At 39.1% G+C, this 9,412-nt stretch overlaps 1 protein-coding gene and 1 long non-coding RNA gene across 11 annotated transcripts in view; one reads left to right on the top strand and one right to left on the bottom strand.

Moving 5' to 3' along the window:
- ZBTB20 (zinc finger and BTB domain containing 20) overlaps positions 1-9,412 on the top strand; it is a 675,920-nt gene that overhangs the window by 261,067 nt on the left and 405,441 nt on the right. The window lies entirely within an intron of this gene.
- The window catches only part of LOC144588024 (uncharacterized), a 62,019-nt gene that overhangs the window by 28,023 nt on the left and 24,584 nt on the right, over positions 1-9,412 (bottom strand). Inside the window, exons 1-3 of the long non-coding RNA XR_013543328.1 lie at positions 1,539-9,412; positions 1,254-1,314; positions 565-635 (exon numbers count right to left, since the gene is read on the bottom strand). The exon at positions 1,539-9,412 is cut by the window's right edge and continues 24,584 nt beyond it. This is a non-coding gene — a long non-coding RNA (uncharacterized LOC144588024). The remainder of the gene's footprint in view (positions 1-564; positions 636-1,253; positions 1,315-1,538) is intronic.

Below are 9,412 nucleotides of genomic sequence, written 5' to 3'. Positions count from 1 at the left end.
CTGCACATGAAGAGAAATATATCAGAATATTTTAATTACTTTACTACTATTTAATTAATTTCTGCACTGCTTTCTGTATCTAAAGATATCTCATAATTATATCTGATTGTGTCTTAAAGAAGTATACACAGTCCATGGGTCCTCCCAGGATAGATTGTAGTCATACACCCTGAGGTTTCTTTTTCAAATTCCAGATAAATGTTTAGTACTAGCCACGAAAATTACAAAAATGTTTTTTTTTTCCCATGCTGACTGCTTGTATGCCCCAGATTTTAAAATAAAACAGCAGTTTGGTCAATCTGAGTAAGTGCTTATTAAGGGGTGAGGGGGAAGCCTCGAGTCTTTGTATTTTTGTTAATATAAATAACCTTTGGAGCATTGTTTCATTGTCTTTTGTAAATAAGTATTTTTAAAGTAAAAACAGTTGATTGTTTTTATCTAAGAAGACTTAAAGTAAGTGGGGCACTGCAGCATCCAGTAAGAAACCAGTTTCTTCTTATGCTCTATTGGAGTCCTAATGACACAAGTTGACATGATTAGAGCAGAACAAAAATGCACACTTACAGAATGACTTGTGTTTGGAGAAAATGTTGCTCAAGATGGAGTGGGCTGCGGCTGGTAACATATATTTCTTGCTGAAAAGGAGACAACAATCTGCTGAGTTAGAGTAAAGTTCCTTTCAAAAAGAGATTAAACAGAATGTGCATTTGTGTAATCTTAATTCTAAAAGGACATATATGAGATGTCTTTGAAAATCAGTAAAGAAGCAATGCACCTTTTCCTTTAGGTGTCTAAATAAAAAGCAAATACCTAGTTGCAATAGATAGAAATAAAACAAGGCTTACAAGAAACGGACTGCAGGATTGCAATTGAACATTAAGAAGACAAAAATCATTGTTATAGGTATGCTTCAAGATAATTTCAAGATATGCATACTAGCAGAAAGTGGCAATGACTTGAAATGACTTTTAGCGAAAGTGAAAAAAGTGCCAAAGAAAGCCTGCAGAATATATACAGAAAAGCGGACTAGATTCAGATGAAAATTGGTGGGGGGGGATGAGTAATTTAAGATGTGCAGATGACAACATATTTCTGGCAGAAAGCAGCAGTGACTTTCAGCGATAGTGAAAGAAGAAAGTGCCAAAGTAGAACTGCAGTTGAACTTTAAGAAGACAAAAATCATGACTACAGAAGAACTATATAACTTTAACGTTGACAATGAAGAAATTGAAATAATGAAAGATTTTGTATACCTTGTTTCAATCATAAATCCAAATGGAGACTGCAGCCAAGAAATCAGAAGACTTGGAAAGGCTGAAACAATTAGAAAAGATAATCAAGTGTAAGGATGTGTCACTGGAGACAAAGGCCGAGATCTTCTATGGCCAACCTTTTTGAGCCCAAATGCCCAAACTGCAACACAAAACCAATTTATGTATTTCAAAGTGCGAACACTGCAATTAAACCTGAATACTGAGGTTTTAGTTTAGAAAAAACAACTGCCCCCCTATGGGTGGTATTAACAGAAAAATACTTACTGTTCCTGCAATTCCTCATCAGGCTAGACCAGTAATGGCTGCCATTGCATCTCTCCACTGGACCACTGCACCAGCAGAGGGGAGTACCAAAATCTGGGATTGGAAGACAGGTAAGATGGCGACTTATGGCTTGCATGCCCACAGAGAGGGCTCTGTGGGCCAGCTGTGGCACATGTGCCATAGTTTCACCTTCGCAGATCTATACTATTGTATTCCTAATTAGCACTTGAATGTGTGAAGGGTGAACAGTGAGAAAAGTTAACAAAGAAAAAAAATATTTGTTTGAGACACGGTGCTGAAGGAGAACTTTGTGGATACCCTGGATTGACAGAAAGGCAAACAAGTGGTTCCTAGAACAAATCAACTATCTCTCGAGGTAAAAATGATGAAATTAAACTGTCCTACTTTGGACACACCATGAGAAGGCACTATTCCCTGGAAAAGATAACAATTCTTGAAGAGGTGGAAGGCAGCCCGAAGAGAAGACCAAATATGAGATAGACTGATTCTATAAGGGTAGACACAGGCTTGAGTTTACAATATCTGAGCAAGGATGTTGAGGACAGGACATTTTGCTCGTTCATAGGGTCATCATAGGTTGGAGGTGACTTGACAGCATGTAACAAAGGAAAGTGATCGGCCTAACTAACAATTTACAATTAATATATTCGCGAAGGCTTTCACGGCCAGGATCTAATGGTTGTTGTGGGTTTTTCGGGCTTAACAGACAGATGGAGTGGCCATGGGGAGCCTCCTCAGCCCGGTTATAGCAAACTTCTACATGAAGCATTTCAAAAAACTGGCCCTGGCTTCAGCACCCTTCACACCCACTGTCTGGTTCTGATATGTGGATGACACCTTTGCAATTTGGAACCACAGTGAAGAAAAATTGGAAGAATTTCTAAACCATCTTAACAGCATCCACCCAAATATACAATTCACCATGGAAAAAGAAATAGAGGGCTAACTCCCGTTCTTAGATGTCATGGTTGTACACAAAACTGACCTCCTATTGGGACACAAAGTCTATAGAAAACCCACCCACACAGACCGGTACCTGCACAAAAACTCCAACCACCACCCACAGCAAAAAAGAGCCATAATGAAAACACTGGTAGACCGTGCAGATCGGAAATGTGAAGCTCAGTTTCTCAGCACTGAACTCAGCTATCTGAATTGGGCCCTACAGGCAAATGGCTACTCAAAAAATGAAATAACAAGAGCCATCAAACCAAGAAAACACCAAACTGAAGAAGAAAAACAGCCACCCACAAATAAAGTATTTCTGCCATACATCAAAGGGGTCACAAACCGCATGGGGAAACTTTTAAAAAACACAACCTACAAACAGTATTTAAGCCCACCACAAAAATACAACAAATGTTACGGTCAGCAAAGGACAGAAGGGAAACCCTCACCACTGCAGGAGTATACCGGATACCTTGCAGTTTTGGCCAGGTATATATTGGAACTACAAAATGAAGCATCCACAACAGAATCAAAGAACATGAGAGGCACTGCAAACTAAAACAGCCAGAAAAACCGGCAGTAGCTGAACATGCCCTAAAACAAGCTGGACATGAAATTCTATTTCAAAATACTGAAATACTGGACAACACCAGCAATCATTACGTTTGACTGCACAGGGAAGCCATTGAAATCCACAAACACCAGCAGAACTTCAACAAAAAAGAAGAAAGTTTGAAACTCAACAAAACTTGGCTCCCAGCACTGAAAAATACAGAGTGCAAAAGGTCAATAAACTTTACCCAGCCACAAGGACCGGGGATCACTACACACAAAAGACCAGCTAACGACACCCATCAATCACAGTGACAGATAATCTCTCCTTCTTATCACACAATACACCCACAACAAAAACACACTGATCACCATAATCACCCATCTCCTGAAAAGGACAAAAGCTGATCTCACAGCCATAAATACTCAACTCCCAAACAAACTGCACCACAGCACAGTGTGCTACTTCCCATCCTCTGAAGATGCCGGCCACAGAGACTGTTGAAATGTTAGGAAGAACAACCTTCAGAACACAGTTAAAAACCCACAACAACCTTTACAATTAATAACTGATAAAAGTTTGCTGTCAAAAATAAACTTTTCAAAGCCAATTCAAATGTTTGATTTGTTATTGGGGTGTCACTGATAATAAGTGTTATTTAGGGCATCCTAGTGAAAGTTATGCTTCACAAATCATCTATCACAGAGGATAATTGCTAGAGATAGTTCTTGGTATATTTTATATCATTTCTAAAATGTTAATGTGTAGAACACTTGCTGAGCAGAAAGGTGCCTGGTTTAGTTTTGCCCGTGGTAATGTTTGGAGTTCTGCAGAATGATGGGAGGAATTCCCATTTTTAGTTAAATTTAGCCTAACTGCTGAGAAGTAATGTGAAATAAGTATGGGTGATGGCTTGAATATCACCCTGTTTATGTCAAAACCAGAATGTAGGTTACAGCTGAAGAATGAATGGTGATTATAATACAAGGAGGGATTTATATCCTTGTCTTATCTTTGTAGGTGAGAAAGAGAAACTGCAACATTATTCTCCTTGAGCTGTTAGAGGACAAGGAATGTGGTATCCCTGTCAGTAAGAGAAAAGAACAAGAACAAGAATGTGTTTTTCTTTTTTCTTTTTTCTTTTTTGGTCCAAATTAAGCTACTACTGAGAAAAGAATGTTGAAGGTCAAGGAAGAAAGCTTGCAGCAGGAGTGATTGTGTGTGTGTTGAACATAATGAAGAATATAGACCTGCAATTTCATGAGGCCTACAATGCCATGTCATCCTTAGAGAGCCAGTGACACCTCATAATTAAAGATTGTATTTGGATCTTAGAATTGGAGCAGAAGTGCCCTGAAAACAGAGCAAAAAGAATTAGAGGGCTCTTCATAGATATGGCTCTGGAAAAGTCTAGAAGTAGTAGGGCCTGTCATAGCATTTTAGTAACTCTGCAGAACTGAAGGAGAAAAAAAAGCTGGGGAAGCAAGGGGCCTCCTCACAAAGTGCCCTCTTCTTTGCCATGATCACTGCTTAGTAGAATTTCTGAGTTTTTGTTTCATGTTTTCATAAAATCAAGTGATTGTTGAAGAGAATGTAAGAGGACATTGAATCTCAAGATGTAATTGTGATATATTGGGACCTCTCCCTATCCACGCTGAAGTAAATATTTTACATGGTGATGTGTGAAACAGAATAGATAATAATGTCAGGCTTAGGTCATTATCTAAAACATTGGTGTGAATTCCATCTAGTAAAAAGTAAGTTAAATGTTTGCTTTTTTTGGTGAAACATGAACTTGTGTCTTGTAGCCCAACTGTAATAGACTAAAAAAAAATTATTTGTGTCTGGGTAACAATATAGATAAGACCGGTAGGCTTATGACTGGTCCAGGCCAGGTAATTGTTGATGAGAATGTAAGATGACGGAATTTGTAAGGAGAGAAGACATAGAAGAACACCTTAAGAAATTATTGTCTGATAAACCTGTTCATATCACAGAAAGAACTTTAGGCCAGCTGGGGAAATAGAATCACTCACAAGAATGTGAGTGAGTGCATGAATAAGTACACAAGGTGCCACTGCAGAATAATTTTCTATAGCACTTAACTACAATTAAAGGCAAGGAAGTGGTATGACCAGGACTGATAAAGGAATCCTTCCTGACTGAGTAAAAAAGAAGACCCGCACCTGGCCACAACCTGTGAGGGTGAGACTAGCAAAGAAATTATCCCAATAGAATTTTGGATTTTGAGGGAGAAATTAAGGAAAAACACAACTTAATCCCTATTCACCCAAAGGGTTAGACAATTCCCAGGGCAAGGGGGAATTGCAGGTAAGATTTCTCACATGCATGCACTGATTTTTGCATGTTGTTCCCAGCCCTGTACAGATTCACACACATCATTTTAGGGAGCAGCAGCAGAACTTTCAGCATCCAAACTCCTCTGTATGTGGGAGTGAGGGGAGGTTCTCTGTAAACCCGACCACAGGATGAGGATGGGTGGCAGAAATGACTCCTTGCCCACAACAATATTTACTCAAGGATCATCCCTGCCCTTGATCAATATGTAACATTTATTTTCTTTCTTTCTTTCAAATATTTTTACCCCACCTTTCTCCTTAAAAATACCCAAGGTGGCTTACAACATTAAAAGGACAATATTTAAAAGCTAAAAACAGTAATATACAAATAATTTAAAATAATAATAAAAAATTAAGTGTCATATTAAAGTGGTAAATAAAACCAATACTAAAAACAGAGCACAACAATCCGTTTTGAAAAACTCCGCTGTGACAGCCAGTCACTAAAGAAAAGGCTGTCTGAAAAGCCTGTCTTTGCTTGTGGAAGGACAGCCTGGCTTCCCATGGGAGAGCATTTCAGAGTCTGAGAGAGGCAACAGAGAAGGCCCTCTCCCGTGTCTTCACCAAGCACGCTTGTGAGGATGGTGGGACTGATAAAAAGGCCTCTGCTGATGATCTTAATGCACAGGCAGGCTCACAGAGGGAGATGCAGTCTTTTAGATAACTTGGACTCAAGCTGTTTAGGACTTTATAGGTTAAAACCAGCACTTTGAATTGTGCTTGGAAACAGATCGGCAGAGAGATGGAAGACCCAAATGGGGGAAATAAACCCAAGGCAGAGAAGCCACACCTGGGCAAAAAAAAAAAAAAAAAACCTCACAATTTTTAAAGGCTCAATTATATAATTTTTGAATCGTTTATGACCCAAGTACCTTACTTATTAGCAGACTGTTGTGAAGGAGGTTTCTGACTCAGAAAAGTACGGATGTAAATATTCTCTTTTTTCCTTGGAGGGAAGAGAGGATAAGTCAATTCAGAAGTTTTCTTTCTGCTAGGCTACATGACAGTGGTTTTTATGCATTTCTCACATTTCAGTACTTTTTGAGTGCAAACTAAACGTCAGAGAAGCATTTTTGTGGAAAATTCAAGGTTCTTAATGCAAAGTGCAGGGTTTTGCACTGAAACAGGTTTGTTTGGTGTTTATTTATTGCTATTGCTGCTGAAGAAACATGATCGTAGAAGTGAAAAATCTTGCAGCAATTGATACATTTTTAGTGGAGTTTCTCAGTGTTTCAGGGTACTTATTTTTCCTTGAGGACAAAAAATGTCTCTGCATTTGATGCATCCTTACTGAAAAAGTGTACAGATATAACAAGGGACACATGTAAAGAAATAAAATAACCGTACCATCTAGCTTGCACCCTCATATAACATTTTCAAAAAATTGATCTTCTGGGCACAGCTGCAGACCAAAAGTTAGAGAAAAAAACTTATAAAAGTTGATCATTACTGATCATTACTCCCATCATTACAGATGAAAACTATTTATTTATTTATTTATTTATTTATTTATTTATTTATTTATTTATTTAGCCGCACCATTGCCAGTGGCTTCTGGGCGGCGTACAACATTAAAACTTAAAAACATTAAAAACATTTTAAGAGACAGTATAAAATAGCATATATTAAAATATTTCTTAAAACATTAAAATTAATTAATTAAAATGCTGGTTGGTAGGTTATTATGCTACAGAGAGAGAGATAGCATAATGTGTATTATCTATATAATATACACAATACAGTACAATAATACAATAGGACAATAATAATAATAATAATAATAATAATAATAATAATAATAATAATAATAATAATAATAATAATAATAATAATAATAATAATAATAATAATAATAATAATAATAATATGAGCACAGCAGATGGAACGCTGGGTGCAGCACTACTCTGAGTTATATTCCAGAGAGAATGTAGTAACTGAAGAGGCATTAAATAACATTGAGCGCCTGCCTGTCTTGGCAGAGTTGGACAGCAAACCAACTTTAGCAGAAATAAAAGCGGCCTTGGATTCCCTCACCTCCGGCAAGGCACATGGGAAGGATAACATCCCTGCTAAAGTGCTGCAGTGCTGTAAAGAGATCATCACCGCTGAGCTGTATGAAATCTTTTGTCTTTGCTGGAGGGAAGGTGGAGTACCACAGGACATGAAGGATGCAAACATTGTCACATTGTATAAGAACAGAGGAGACAGGCGACTGCAATAACTACTGTGCATCTCTCTTCTCAGCATTGTAGGTAAGCTGCTTGCCCGTGTTGTGCTGAAGAGACTCCAGGTGCTTGCAGACAGTGTCTATCCAGAATCACAGTGTGGATTTTGAGCTTATAGATGCACCACTGACATGATATTTTCCCTGAGACAGTGAGAGACATTTTGTCCTCTGCACCACCTTGACTCCTTAACATCATCATGAGGAAATGAAGGGCACTATAATTTTTGATGGCTCAACATCAGATCCCTCTGACATCCAAAGCGGAGTGAAACACGGCTGTGTCTTCGGGCCGACCCTGTTTGAGATCTTTTTTGCTGCTGTGCTGAAGCATGCCTTTGGAACTGCAGCAGAACATGTCTATCTCCGGACTAGATTACATGGAAAGCTCTTTAGTCTCTCTAGATTGAAAGCGAAGACCAAAGTTCAGCCAAAATGCATGCGGGACTTCCTCTTCGCTGATGATGCAGCTGTTGTTGCCCATTCTGAAGAGCTCCAACAACTTATGAATCATTTTAGCAAGGCCTGCCAAGACTTTGGATTAACAATCAGCCTGAAGAAAACACAAGTCATGGGCCAGGGCATGGATTCATTTCTCTCTATTACCATCTCCACACAAGAATTGGAGGTTGTTCATGATTTTGTGTACCTTGGCTCAACAATCTCTAACACTCTCTCCCTAGATGTCGAGCTGGATAAATGCATTGGCAAAGCAGCTACCATGTTCTCTAGACTTACAAAGAGAGTATGGCTTAATAAGAAGCTGGCGACATATACAAAGATCCAGGTCTATAGAGCCTTTGTCCTGAGTACACTCCTTTACTGTAATAAGTCCTGGACTCTTTGTGCACGGCAGTAGAGTAAGCTGAACACATTCCATATGCATTGTCTCCAACACATTTTTGGTATCACCTGGCAGGACAAAGTTCCAAATAGAGTAGTCCTAAAATGAGCTGGAATGTTTAGCATGTATACATTACTGAGACAGTAGCATCTACATTGGCTCAGGCATGTTGTGAGAATGGCTGATGGTCGGATTCCAAAAGATCTCCTGTATGGAGAATTAGTGCAAAATTAGTGCAAGATTAGTGGAAATCGCCCCAGAGGGAGACCGTAGGTGTGATACAAGGATATCTGCAAGCAGGATCTGAAGGCCTTAGGAAGGGAGCACAACAGATGGGAAACCTTGACATCTGAGCGTTGAGCCTGGAGGCAAGCGGTGCATCATGGCCCCTCACATTTTGAAGAGAAACTTGTTCAGCAGGCCGAGGCAAAGAGGCTGTCCCGAAACCAGCAAATTCAGGGAGTGGGCCAGGGGACAGATTGTATTTGTCTTCAGTGTGGCACTAGACGCTGTTCCAAGTCCTCCATACAGAGCATGTTACCATAGTCTCTCGAGACTGAAGGATGCCTAACCATCAATCGTCATTATTGTTAATTTTATTATTGTTTAATAATGATCAGTTTGGTCCATTCCTCTTATTGTGTGTAAGGGTTTATTTACCCTTAACTTTGTGCTTACATGTCACTCCCCCTTCCAATTTATTTTAAAGCCCTCTTGATGGAAGTTATTCATTCTGTGGCTAAACACGTTCTTCCCAGTCCTTGTTAGATGCAAGCCATCTCTTGCTAGCAGTCCTTCTTGCAGGAAGCTTAGCCCATGGTCCCAAAAACCAAATCCCTCTTGTCGAGATCATCTTCGTAGCCAGTCATTCACTGAAAGGATCTTCTTTTCTCTTTTGATTCCGAACACCGGTAGGATGTATGA

Source organism: Pogona vitticeps, chromosome 3 (genome assembly GCF_051106095.1).
Source record: "Pogona vitticeps strain Pit_001003342236 chromosome 3, PviZW2.1, whole genome shotgun sequence".
NCBI classification, from domain to species: domain Eukaryota; kingdom Metazoa; phylum Chordata; class Lepidosauria; order Squamata; family Agamidae; genus Pogona; species Pogona vitticeps.
The sequence above is the reverse complement of the archived record's forward strand: the minus strand, read 5'-3'. Positions and strand labels throughout refer to the sequence as shown.